The sequence below is a fragment of the Idiotropiscis lumnitzeri genome, chromosome 16 (genome assembly GCF_059441095.1).
Source record: "Idiotropiscis lumnitzeri isolate Australia: NSW breed Sydney's pygmy pipehorse chromosome 16, RoL_Ilum_1.0, whole genome shotgun sequence".
Classification (NCBI taxonomy): domain Eukaryota; kingdom Metazoa; phylum Chordata; class Actinopteri; order Syngnathiformes; family Syngnathidae; genus Idiotropiscis; species Idiotropiscis lumnitzeri.
Window position 1 is genome coordinate 11,146,869 of NC_142406.1, and position 13,495 is coordinate 11,160,363.

Here is a 13,495-nt window from a genome sequence, read left to right on the forward strand (position 1 = left end):
TTATTAATTATGCCAACTTCTACTTGATTTCCTTGGTAAAGATTAATTTAAAATATTTATTTGTGATTATTTTACTCAAATGTCAAATATGTAATTTTTGCATATTGATGTAATTGGTCAGATTTTAATTTCTTAATTTTTATTTATTTATTTTTTATAACTCAAGCACAGCGTCTATTTATTAACGTAAACTGCTTAGCTTATTTGAAACATCCCGGCAGCATACCACATACTTTTTTTTTTTTCAAACAATCATAGTATAGACACATCATTCCAAAAACAAACCAAAACATTCCTTCCTCACCTTGTCTCACCAACGCTTCCACTTAATTCCAACCAAAGTCAGACTCTTTCACACTTTTATGTGTCTGAGAGACTTTTCAAAATGTACGCCGTGTCCTTCCAATAGACATCAAGCTGTTGGAATTAGTATGCATGCCCATTCAGTCGTACTGCACCACTTTTAAACTCAGCATGTGTGCTTTCTTCACAAGATGCGACTTATGTTAGCCCCCCCCCCCTGTCCCCTCCCTTACTCCTTCACTTTTGTCTCCTTTCCTTCAGTTACTTGCCCTCTCTTTCACTCCCATCCATCTCTCCATCCATCCGCCCATCTGTTCATCCATCCGTCCTCTGTTCATCAACCTTCACGTTTAACAAAAGGCTCTTTGATGCTGATAAAATTACCCACATCGGATTCAGAACAGAAGGAATAAATGAGCGAATCCAAACTCTGTCTGCCATTTTTCAACTCTCTATCCTTATTTGCACCCACTCCTCCTCCCTTGTGTCTCTCTGTCTTTTACATGAGACTTTAGACTTCTCTTTCCCAGTAATTACAGAACCCTTGCAGATTTCTACTGTTCTGCTCTTCCACCAGAGAGGGGCGCTGTGGTGCCATGTGGGGGAAGTATTGACGCCACCACACAGCTTCCCTAACATGGGCGGACTACAAAGTGGGACACAGATGACGTCTAGGAGGTGACGACACAATTTAAGTCGATGCAATGGGAAAATGTCACTGTTTTTTACTGCTTTATGGCCTCTCAGAGTCGTGTGTGTTAGTGTGAGTGTGTGTGTGTGTGGTGGTGCTCCCTTTTCTGTTTTCAAGTCAGGCAACATATAGCTGCAAATATTTGCCATTCTCAATGAGTCGGATGAGACGCTAATTTAGAGGGAGGCTCAAAAGTCTCGCTGTGTTGGCCACAAGGTGTGTGCGTCTGCGTGTGTGTGTGTTGTGTAATCCGTCCAACGCAAACAGGCCTTAGCAGCTGACAAGAGTGTGATTGATGCGGCCTCAGCCTCCACGCGCCGCTCGCTAGGCTGCTTGACGGTGACAGAGTGACTGACAGCCGGCTTGACAAAGTGACAAAAGCCGCGGGGCGGCGTTCATCATCGCCCCGTTTGGGAGACCCGAGCGGGCTTTTGGAGAAATTTTTCTCAACCCAACCCCAAGAAACAGACGATAGTTGTTGTTGTCTTCCTTCCCTTAGCTTGTGACCCTTTGTAGGCCTCGCTTGCAACGTGGAGAGTGTCTTTACCCTTCAGGCACCCCACCACTGCACTTCATACTCTTCACAGCAGGGTGCCAAAAAAGTGATATGCTTCAGATGAGTTACTTTGCGACTCTGAACAACTTAAAGCGTTCAATATAGAATACATTTATTTCTGGATTTAGATGCCAACGTGATAAAGTTGAGCTTGCCCTGAAGAGCAAACACATGCAGCACGCGCATAGCAATACACACACGCGCACAGAGTTTGCGAGCGTGCAGTGATGTGTGTTGTGCACTCAAGCCAGAAGTGTATTATTGTCACCTCGGGCCCCCAGCAGCATTTATGCCCCCCCCACTCCCCCTCCTCCTTCACACTCACACATACTGAGGGGCAGTAGCAGGCTCCATTGCCTTCCATCGCAGGTGTGTGTCGCTTGATAAACTTTATCAGCTCAGGGCATGCTGGTGTTGCTCAAGAAAAGGAATAGTGTGCTTGTGCGTGTGTATGTGTGAGACATCATGTGTGTGTGTGTCTTTTTCACACCATTAGTTACACTTGCACAATCTAATGAAATCCACTACAGTAACTTTATCACAAATTGTGCACTGCAAGCCCCCATCCATGGCGGGTTCCGGGTTTGCAGGCCCGATATTTGGCTGATTTTCTTTTTTGTTCAGTTCATAGCACCTTTTTTTCCCCCCTCTCTTTTATGTTGTGCAATTCCACTCTTGACCACTAGATGACAGCGTAATATATAGATAGTCAGTCACTGTATAAACTAGACTTAAAAAAAAAGATAAAAAGCAGGAAGTTTAATAGTTCAACTCCATTTTTTGCTGAAGATTCCTGAATGTCAATCCACCTCAATCCTGCTTTTTATGCCGACATTAAGCCACAGCTGCATATTCATTTTATGAATGATCATTGATTGATGGATATTGTGAGATGATGTGTCTTTACAAAAGAAGATTTTTTTACTGTAAACACAAAGGCAGATCAGTAAAGACTTTATAAAAATGCAAATGCTGTAAATACTATAAAAACATGCCTGCCAGTCTCGATGTTTTAAGCGAAAATAGTTAAGTTCGATTTATAGACGAAGCCTGTCCTACCATAATGGCTCGCTCTGTCAAAATGGAATGCGTCAGTGCACAAGGAAGCAGTCAGCCATGAAGATAAGTTGCATCCAGATTAATTTTTGCCCATTCCGCTGATTAGTCAGCTCATCGTTTTATTTATTGCATTATTCCATCGCTCTAAGACGGCTGAAAAAGATTGCCGGGAAGATGATTAGTTTTGTGGAATATTAAAGCATTTTTGTCTGGTCAGTGCGGTCAATATGAGTGCAGATTTTGACTTGCACGGTGGCAATTATTTTAATTGATGATAGTGTAATGAATAAAAAAATAGATTTTTTTAAAATATTGAATTAACAACTGGATATGATTTTGGGGTGAAAGTATTTTTTTTAATTTTAATAATGATACAATCCATTCTCATTTTTAAATATTATGTTGAAGCAACTGAATCATCGCTATTTATGTAATGCAGTAAATGTAAAAATATTAATTTTCCCAATATTTTATTCACTTGATCACTATAAATCCAATTACATAAGGGAAATGAATACAAAAAAAATCTAAATGAACAAATCAATTTTAATATAGCCGTCTTAGCGGAAAAAAGGGCTAAATTAATGTATAGTGCAGGGCTCGGAAAAATGTAAATGCTCAGTGGATTGTGCAACAGGCATATCTAATGTAGTCAGCTACTGTCTTCCTTTGTCCATCATAATATCATCATTAAAATTGATTAACCTATTATATAATAAAAAATAGAAATGTCTATTTATTTTTTTTAATTTGCTATTTACAATAAATGAAAAAGGGCTAAATTAATAAATTATTTAGTAAATTACTCATAATGTACTGTAAATGCAGAATGGATTGTACTTCTGTATTATCTTTATCCACAGTGGGAGCACTTTTTGTCTCCATGACAACCTACAAAAAAACAAAAAGAAAAATATTTGTTGTCATTTTTTCAAACAGATATCCTGCTATTGTCTCAGGAGAGAAGAAAACAGGACGTGACCGCGTGAATCTCCCCAAAAGAGGACGTTTGCCCGCTTGGAGGTATGTGACCGAGTGTCCCTGAACGCACCGCGCGAATGATATTTGATGAATGGCGCCCTCTCATTGTTGCCGAGTGTAACTGCAAAATGCTTTGATGGATGGAGTGGTCCTCGAGGTCGGTTTTGGGTTTCCGCGGATGTACATTGAAGAGTCTTGTGACTCATCATCCGGACAATGTACACGCACACACACACACCCCCACCCACACGCACACACACACACACACACGCACACACACTTGTAAGCAGCTGTTGAATGATGAGGATCACATGTGTTTGCCATTTCTTCCGAGATGTTGCCCGCCACTGGATGGCACTGTTGACGTATGCAGACCGCTCAGGAAAAAAAGCGCCCCCCCCCTTCCCCCTTCTCGTTCTGCTGCCTCTACACTTCCATTAGCCGTTTATTCCTCCACGTTGTAATTCGCTCTTATTAGAAAAGCAGACGCACCTAGACGCGCTCGATCTATACGGGCTGAGCGGCGAGTGGAAAGTCAACGTGAGGCACCGCCGACGTGATGCAACAAATTCAATTCATCGTATAACACGCCCCGGCATCCACTCACAAGCCGAATATACGTTGCTCTTGTAAAATCACTCCATTATTTGAGCGCTTTGGTGAGGAGCACTTGACAAGAGTGGAGGATGACTTTTTGTCTGACTGAGGCCGCCATCAGACCGAAGCGGAATGCTTATTAAACATTTCGCACAAGTGGTGAGCTGGTCTGCTTCACAGTTTTGAGGTTCAGGGTTCCAATCCAAGACACATATTAGAGTCAATAAATTGTCCCCAGGTGTGATGGTGAGTTCAATGGTTGGCTCTCCAGTATGTGCCCTGTGATTGGCTGGCGACCAGTCCAGGGTATAAAACACCTCTCACCCAGAAGTTTACTGTTGAAAAAGTCTTTCCGAACTTTCGCCAGTCCTTTATCTTTAATGCTCACTGCACTAAAAGTAACCTCCAGAAGTTTTTTAATTGAACTATTTAATGGATGCCCAAGAAAGCCACACACGGCTGCAAAGCCGTTTTCTGCCAAATGCGAAAGAAGGTCAAACCCCCTCCCCGATGATTGGTGTTCTTGGTCGCCCCCACACAAAGCGGCAACTCTGCCTAGCCCGTGTGACAATGTGCGACTCCATCGTCTTAAGCGGATTCAACGCGTATGTCTCGAGAGTGCCTATAAATAAAGACACGTAAGAGCAAGAGAAAGGTCATAGCGATCACACACCTCATCTCACCTCATTTATTTCCGTGCACAAGAGGCCTAATCTAACAACATTTTTTTTCATGTATATATAGTTTTACCACACGAACATTAAAACTCATTAAAACACACTTTTTAAAAGTATTCTTTAACTCCGGTTCTCACTCTCGCGGGAATTAGTGTAGATAAAATTCCATTAAAAAAAAAAAATTGCTAGAAAAGTTGCGAAAAAGTGATTGATGGATCGCAATATTGTGTATACAAATTCTGTATTGAACAAGTTTTATAAATAATTGAAAGATGCCCTGGTAGCATATTTAGCCTTGCGCTATTCCTCTTTGCGCCTTCAAAATATCAGAAAAGCCACAATTCAATCAAGCAGAGCTCAACTTTATTTTTCTTTGTTGGTAAGAGTCATTGAGAGGTATTGGATTTCCGTTCCATTATGCAGCTGCACCTTAATGTCGGGACACATATTGCTTCTCAAAAAGTCAGATGAAAGACACCAAAGGGAGTCTCTCCTGCGCGGAGAACCGTCAAGATAATTCATAATGAAGAGCGCCGTGTTTTCCGCAAAATTTCCTGGCCTGGCGGACTCCCTCCCGGTCGAGCCAATAACGAGCGTCCCCCCCCCCCCACCGTCACGAGTCGAGAGTGGACGCGGTGTAATGTTGTTGTGGCGCCACAGAACCCCCCCGCTCCTGATGCAGCCCAGTGGTGTGTACAACATTTGGGGGGGGGGATAAAAAAAATCCCTGGCGGTTTGCACGTCGTCCCGACAGTGAATGTGTGGCGCGAGATCAGAAACGTTGCGGTCGGCGCTCCGAGGGCGTGTTGCATGCTGAGTAAGATGCTTGAAAAACAACATATCCATTCAGTGACTCACGCAAGTGTTGACGACCACTTTGATAAATAATTTATCTTGTTGGCAAATGTGAGTTAAAAAAAAGCTTCTTACCTGTGCTAGGAATGTTAAACTAGTAAACGATTTTTTTTTTTTTTTTTAAATATATTGCTTTTCACCGATTGTGTCTAGCGGTCTCTACAAATGATTTGTAGCTTGATTATGAAGTGCTGCTTCCATAAGTGAAAATATGACAGTTTGCGCGTTTTCTTTTTCAACATTTCTCCATCATTCCTCATGTCTTTTCCGGACTTCGCCTCAAATTTTTTTCTTTCCTTTTGAGAAGCTCCCAAGTTTTGGCTTGTCCTTGTTGCTACTTTGCTAATTTTGTCTGTGGGCTTTAGTGGGCTGCATAATAAATCTGAGGAGTTCCCTCCTCAGTTCAGGACAGCCGAGATGGCTATACATCAACAACATTTCAAGAGTGTCCTTCTGTTCATCTCTTTCAGCAAGCCAGCGCATCAATTTTGCTCTTTATTTATTTATTTATTTATTCATATATATATTTGTTTTTCCTCGTGGGGCGTAGCTGACAGTCAAAACACGACGACGCTCGCTGCCAAGGAACTCCAAATTGCTGCGAGTCACCAGAGCAGCACAAGTAAATCATAAATTCATGAAGAAGTCACCAACGCTTTCGAATAAGTTGGACAGAAAGTTGTCGAGCTCGGCATGTATTGGCCCAGGGCGAGGGCGTTGTGAGTGTCCGCCAGAAGTGGCAAAAGTGCTCAGATACTTTGGTAGAAGTGCTGATCCAATTCCTTTACAGAAGTAAAAAACAAAATAAAAGATCCTGTATTTTGTCTTTTTAACATCTGTTGGTTGAAATGTAGCTTTAAAAGAAGAGCACAAGGCAATTATTCTTTATCCTCCGTGAAGAACATTTAATATGACACCTGTACAGTACTGTAGATTCTTATGTTCGTACTACACTGCCCCCATGTGGTCAAGGTGCAAACTGACGAAAGATCAGTGCAGTGTTTGTGCTGGGAAGGCTAGTTAGCAAAATCATGCTATGCTACATGGTTTTGTTTTTCCGCTTTCTGATAATCATAACTGTGGGCACATATCATACTAACTGTATTTTTATCAATTAAAAAAAAAATGTAATTAATTTAAACCCAAGAATACAACTTTATGGAAAGTGGGCCGCTAGTTAGCAAAATGATGCTATGCTACATGTTTTTTGCTTTTCTGCTTTCTGATATTAATAACTGTGGGCGCATATCATACTGACTGTATTTTTATTTATTTATTTATTTATTTTTAATGAATTTAACCCAAGAATCGAACTTTATGGCAAGTGGGCCGCTAGTTAGCTAAATGCTGCTCCACCTCATTGCCTTTGTTTACCTGCATTCTGACCTTAGAAAAACTTGGATATATATCATAACAAGTAAAGTTTACAACCACGTATTAATCTGTATAGAACCAAGCACAGAATAAATTAGCTAATATTAGCGGTGAGTTAGCAAAATAATGCTATGCCACTGTGTAGCATCAAAGAATGACACTTTCCTTTGCTGCGTTTTACAAATTCAATATTTGTGCTCTTTTATCTGCTAATTATGATTAAACATTGTCCTCGGGCTATATCACTTGAGGGAATTGTTCTGTTTTTTTAGTTCTGTTTTTATAACCGCAATCGAGCCTCGAGAAAAGCAGCACACATTTTTGCTATTTGCATCTGGGGTTGGTCCCTTCACCCCCCGAGACAAACGATTGGCTGCATTTTGGAGAATTTGCACCATTCTTCCGTTTGAGTGTCCCCACCGCAAGCAGCTTTAAGAGCATCCTTGCGACGTGACAAGCAGAGGAAGCAAATTCTGGCAATAGTTATAATTTCAATGAGGAGGTAAAAAGGCTGTCGACGCTTCTCGAATTGCGATTAGACGTCGCGGTATTGGTGGTAAATCCATAAACGTCATCCTCGGCTAATCCGATCCTTTTTCTGATAGCGCGCAATGGAATGAGTTGTAGCGGCGGCGACGTCTCACATTTACAGGCTACAGTCTTGCCCTTCAGAGCCTCAAGCTATTTGTCACGCTTGGACGCATGGCGACTGCTGAGGGATCCAAATTGATCATGGAAATTAGGGCGATGACATTGTTCCCACTTGTAACAGAGGTGATTTGCTAATCGGCATGCTAACAAATGCCTACACCGGGTCCCAGTCGAATGGATTTCGGTCTTTTATGTTTCTGTCCCGATGTGAACTTGTGAAGAAACTTAAAGCAAAAGGGGCCACAAAGTATTATGTAGGATTTATTTTTTTAATGTTTCGATCAAAATCGTTGGGTCTTTGGCGTTGGCTGTCGGTGAGTTAGCATAAATTAGCATCAGCTAACAGTAGCGACGCTAATCTAAAATATAAAATTTCCCATCACTGTTTCAAGACCGCAGTCTCAACAAAAGGAATCGACATTTGGCCGGACCACACTCAAGCGCTTCCAAAACCCACAAATAACCCGCATAAATGCCGGCTTTGGAGCAAACAGTTGAATCCTATCAAGCTCAAATGTCTGTAAAGATTTACAGTCACGTCAAATTTATGAAAGAAACCCATTTTTTAATTTTTTTATAGGATAATATTCATGGATCATATATGAAGGCATATAGGATCGCAGGTGGTAAATTCCAACCTGCGACTCATCAAAGAACCCCGCATAATACGAAGCCCGCTCTTTGATCCCTCTATATCCGTCTTCCCCTCAACTTGGCGAGCCTTTCCCCGCTCGCCTCGCTAGATTGCCTGGAGTCCCGCAGAGAGGTTTCAATTCATTTCCATACACGGCGCACACATCAAACGGCCGTGTTTCCACAAAGCAACGACCGTGCATGATAGCAACGGGAACGCTCAGGTGGCTTCTACCTTTGCTGATCGCTTTTAATTGGTGCTAATGTGCTGCCGATTTTGAACACGCGTCGTGAATCGTGCCTTCCCAGAGAACGGGTCACCTTCAAGGTTGTTATTCAAGGCAAAACTCGGTGAAGTGTCACGGGAAGTCTATTTTCCACTCCAAGTAGTGGAGCTGATTGGAAGTTTTGGACTTACCTGAGACCAATTAGCAATCAGCGCACAGTCCGTTTGACCTGTCAATCACTCCCGGGAGCTCTGTGAGGAAGCTACGCTCGTAGATATGGAGGTCAGGGTCAGGTGACCTTACAGGGTCCCGGTCCCTCAAGAAATCTCAATCATCCTACCCCGCACAAAACGTCCTCTGATGAGACTTAAGGTCACTCATCACTTTCGACTTCCTGCGTTTTTTGTTTTTTTTGCAGTCTTTGGAATGGACAGTAACGTTGGCATCAACTCTTAGCCCGGTGTCATCCTGCGACTCGTAGATTTTTCCGCTAATAGGAAGCTGACTCACACAGAGCTGGATGACAAACAACACGTATTTGTATCGAATGCAAAAGTGTGACTCACCCGTGTTTATGAAAGAGCCAATCTTACCATCCTCGTGTCGCCTGGAAGCCAAACAGCGGTTTCATTTAAGCCTGTGGATTTCCACTTCAACCTGAGGCCTGGAGTAAAATAAATGTCGTGTCTTATTGGATTTTTAAAAAAAAAAATTTTTAAATCGCTTGAAAGAGGATTAATCATAGATCTGAAGCCTGACTGAGTGTAACCAGAAATTATCGTTACCACAAATCTTTTCGAGCCACTTCTGATAAAACAGACCTCAGTCCACATTCAGGCAACTCATTAAGAGTTTTTTTTTTTTTTTTTAATCTTTTTTAAGAGAATAAAATTGGTACACATCCCTCAATAAGTCATAAATAAATACAAAGTTGCTTCGGCTGGTGAGCGAATTATCTCCCCTCCGGCACTCTAGCACCCTCTATTGACGAGGCATCACTACTACATGCGCTCATTTGTCTTACTTTAACTTCCGACCTGATTCTTTTTTTTTTTTTTTTCTTTTTCCTCGACTTCTATCATCCTTCTCCCCCTTCATGCTCTTGGCAGCGCTCACCCACATTGTCCATGGTAGCAGGTCGCTTGAGCATCTGTGTGCGTGCGAGCAGTCTAGACGCGGTTTCCTCTGCCGTGTTTGTCTTTCTCCTCAGGCCAGCTGATCTATTCGGCCAGGAATGTTCGCACTCGCCATTCCGTTAGCACGCGCTCCCCGTGATGCTCTTCGACTTCTCGGCCCCCTCCGTGCGTTTTTGTCTCCGCCCGTTCTTATCTGCGCCCGACTTTTAACCGCCGCCCCCAAGCGCGTCGACTTTTTCCCCTCGGCTCTGGTTTCCCATCCCAGCGGGCAACCAGACGTGCGATTTATCTTTCTGTTAAATGGTCGCAAATGCAGATTTCTGATCTGCGCTTAGCACATTTTTCTCCTTCCTCCTCACGCAACCCTCCCTCGGTTTTCGACCCTCTCCCCCCTGCAGAGAGTCATTATTCATCGAGTGTCTTCTGGCAACAGACCAGCACACCTTCGCATGCGTAATTAGGTGTGAAAATTCCTCATTTCAGCAAGTGTTTTTGTCACTGGTCGACTTTTACAACCTGTGTGGGGTTTGAATTTCCTCTCTGTGCTCGGATGGGTTATTTTTATTCCTGAAAATATTATTTGCTGACTAAGCTTGTAAGAATGTAGATCGAAACTGAAAATGGCGATAGTCTCAGCCTTTAAACCAGAATGTCTAAAACTGTGACTTATGATGACCTTGTTGACGTCGTGGGTGTTTTGTAGCCGATCTCATCTGATTTCGTCCCAAGAGACGGACGGGGTCCACCCCGGACTGGTCGCCAGTCAATTGCAGGGCACCAGAACCTATCCGTATCAATATTTTCCAACCAACAGCCACCAGGAAGCGATCCAACAAGTCCCGGTCGTCAGCCTCGCACCATCTGCTTAACTTATCAGCAGCCTGGCTCGCTGTTGCCGCGGCAACCCAAGCAAACAGCGACTCGTCGGGGCGCGAGGCTGCCAAGCGCTGCAATGACTCTCTGTTGACTCTCCATCTCTTTTAACCCCGTCTTCTTTTTTTTTCCTCACTCACTTTATTTCTCTTCTGTCACTTCTAAAAGATGGACTCTTGATCAATGAATTAATCAATAAAACGTTGGACTGCAGACCCCAGTTCTCCCTTAAATCTTAATTCGATTTCCATCCATCCATTTTCGACTGTCAATGTCCTCGTGTCAGCATATTTTTTTATAGCCATTTCCAATCGCTTGATAGAACCGGTATTGGCCAAGTTTTTGTGCCCAAAAGACTTTTGACTTGAATTTGGAGCCACTGTGACTAGTGTCATATATTTTCAATTTCATCTGTTTAATCAAAGGAGTGGAGCTACGTAGCCACTAGCTAGATTGCTACTTCCTGTATTTGTCCGGTATTCATCTCTCAAGACTTTCTGCTCAACGCATTTCTGACCAATTTTTAGAAAAAAAACACACATTAATTTGGAGTTTATATGAGTAATGACACACATTTGCGACTATTTATTTGTAATATTTGACAAGGAGCAGCACTATGCTACATTAGCTTCCCATGCTAGCGACAATATGCTTGTTACTCGCTACTCGTGTTTCACGTGTGTGGCGCATTAATTCAAAGTTTTAGAAGTTGCATATTATCCATGTAATGCTTTTCATATATTTTGGAGCGTGGCACAGGTAACCAATTTTTCCACTTGCCAATATTCTGATGACATCGAAGCAGAGCATGATGTTTTCACTTTGCTGGAAGGCGTCAAGGTCTTCGGATGGATTTAAAATAGATTTTCGAGAGCGTGCGTGCGTGCGTGCGTGCGTGTGTTTGCCAGCACCGCGGCATGTTTTGCATAATTCGCACGCACGCCCGGGCACCGCTGCCCTTGCCCAGGGCGAACGCGTCCGTGCACGCGTGTGCCAGTGATGGATGTGTTAGGTGAGCAGGTTAATCTTTGGCAAATGCAGATGAATTGTACACTCTCCAGATTGCGGCGAAGGTACACATGCAAACACACACAACGCGGTATGGTTCAAAAACATGACACGGCAAATCGGCCGGTGTGGTGAGAGAAACGAGCAACGCGCAGTCAAGTCAATTAGCTCGTTAATTGGCATGTTTATACCGCGAAAAGATCAACACCAGCTTCATTCTTCCTAAATCACGACATTTTGACCATTCCTTGTAAAATTCGTACTTAATTTTGACTTAATTATTGTTAAATTGTAGCTTTATCGGGGTCACAGGTTTTGTATTTTTAATTATATTTTGTGTAGTTATGATTGAACAATTTCAGCACATCATTATGTTATTCTCAGGAAAAAAAAATACATAAAAGTAACCTCATAACAAAATTAATTCTTAATCATTTTTTTTCAAAGCTTAAACTTGTCGTCAAGCGCTGATTTGGTTGTGGGAAACGAACACAACCATCAGTCAAGAGCGCATCACATCACATCAAAATCCAAAAGCCGAGGTGATGAGTTCTTATTTGAACTTATGCAAATTGTCTTATGAAATATTGAAGGGGAGGCATGAAACTCCAAACCTCCTGGAAGATTTTTTTTTTTTTTGGCAATTTGGTTGGCAAATGCGTCTTGAGGAGACACAACACCCACACACACAAGTAGTTTAAATTCACCAAGCTTGAGGAGAGAGGACAAGATCAGACACACACACAACTTTTGATTATTCTCTTTAATTCTTTTCTCCGAGCGTGCTTTTTGGGTTTCACGTTTGATAAAAGATGGGATTATATTTGCTTATAGTCGTGTGACTGAGTTGGAACGAAAGGAGGTTTTGAGATCAGCACTTCTGGAACCGAACTTAAAATGATTCCTTTAAAATGGAATGTTTGTCTTTTTTCCTAAAGTTACTGTATAAATATTTCAGTTTTATTCTCATAATATTTTGACTCTATTTTTTGTACATTTACCCCTTTAAAATAATGACGACTTCTTTTAAAAAAAATACTTCCTTGGACTCTTCTTGTGGCATATTGTTGCCAAGGAACAATTTCAAAGTGAAATGGGAAGTTTCATTTAGACATAAGTAGTGCTTTGATGCCATCCTGTGACATTTTGGAAATGGAAGTGACTTGAGAAGTTTCATTTTGCCAAATGTAATGCATTGTCGCTTCTTTTTGGCAGGATGTGAAGTCCTCTTGGATTTTTTGCATTCGCGGCATGTTAGCCAGTAAAATGCTGTTATAGACTTTTATTGATCATCATGAATCATTTTTTTCCCCCGCCCCCCCCCTACAATATGTGATTCTCAGGATATGTCTCGTTCCTTTTTTTTGTCTCATTCTCAGCCCAGTCCTCTCCTTGTCTTGTGTAGTAGCCAAGGAGCCTTCTTAATAGGAAAGCGCTCCGTCATTTCATTTCTCTGTCTGGAGAGATTTGAAAATTTCTATTTCATCTTTCATCGCAGACGCGCAACCGAAAAGAACAACGCGACAACCCTACTGACCTTTTGTACCGCCGCACCGGCTGCGTTGAATCACACCTTTACTTTTTTTTTACTCCCTTTTTTTTTTCCAGTGAAAAACTTTTCTTTCTTTTTTTTTTTTTTTTGTCGCTGACTTTTTTATGACTCCATTTGAATGCATGATTGAATACCCTTCTTCTTTCGCCATATTCAAATCTGACCGCATTATAAAGATGTGAATTACTTACTTGTTTTTTTATCGTTTATTACAGTATTATTATTATCATTATTCATGGGTGTGATTTTTGGAGTGTAGTTTGTTTGAATTTCGGGGATGTGTTGAGTATGTTCCCCCCACATCTGTGCATCTGCCTCAGCT

The 13,495-nt window shown here is 42.0% G+C and overlaps 1 long non-coding RNA gene across 2 annotated transcripts in view; it reads left to right on the forward strand.

The window, feature by feature from the left end:
- The first annotated feature begins 883 nt into the window (after positions 1-883).
- The window catches only part of LOC148321427 (uncharacterized), a 73,121-nt gene continuing 60,509 nt past the window's right edge, over positions 884-13,495 (forward strand). Inside the window, exons 1-2 of one of the 2 annotated variants that reach the window (XR_015846929.1) lie at positions 884-981; positions 3,549-3,632. This is a non-coding gene — a long non-coding RNA (uncharacterized LOC148321427). The remainder of the gene's footprint in view (positions 982-3,548; positions 3,633-13,495) is intronic. The other variant, XR_015846928.1, reaches the window with a different exon arrangement.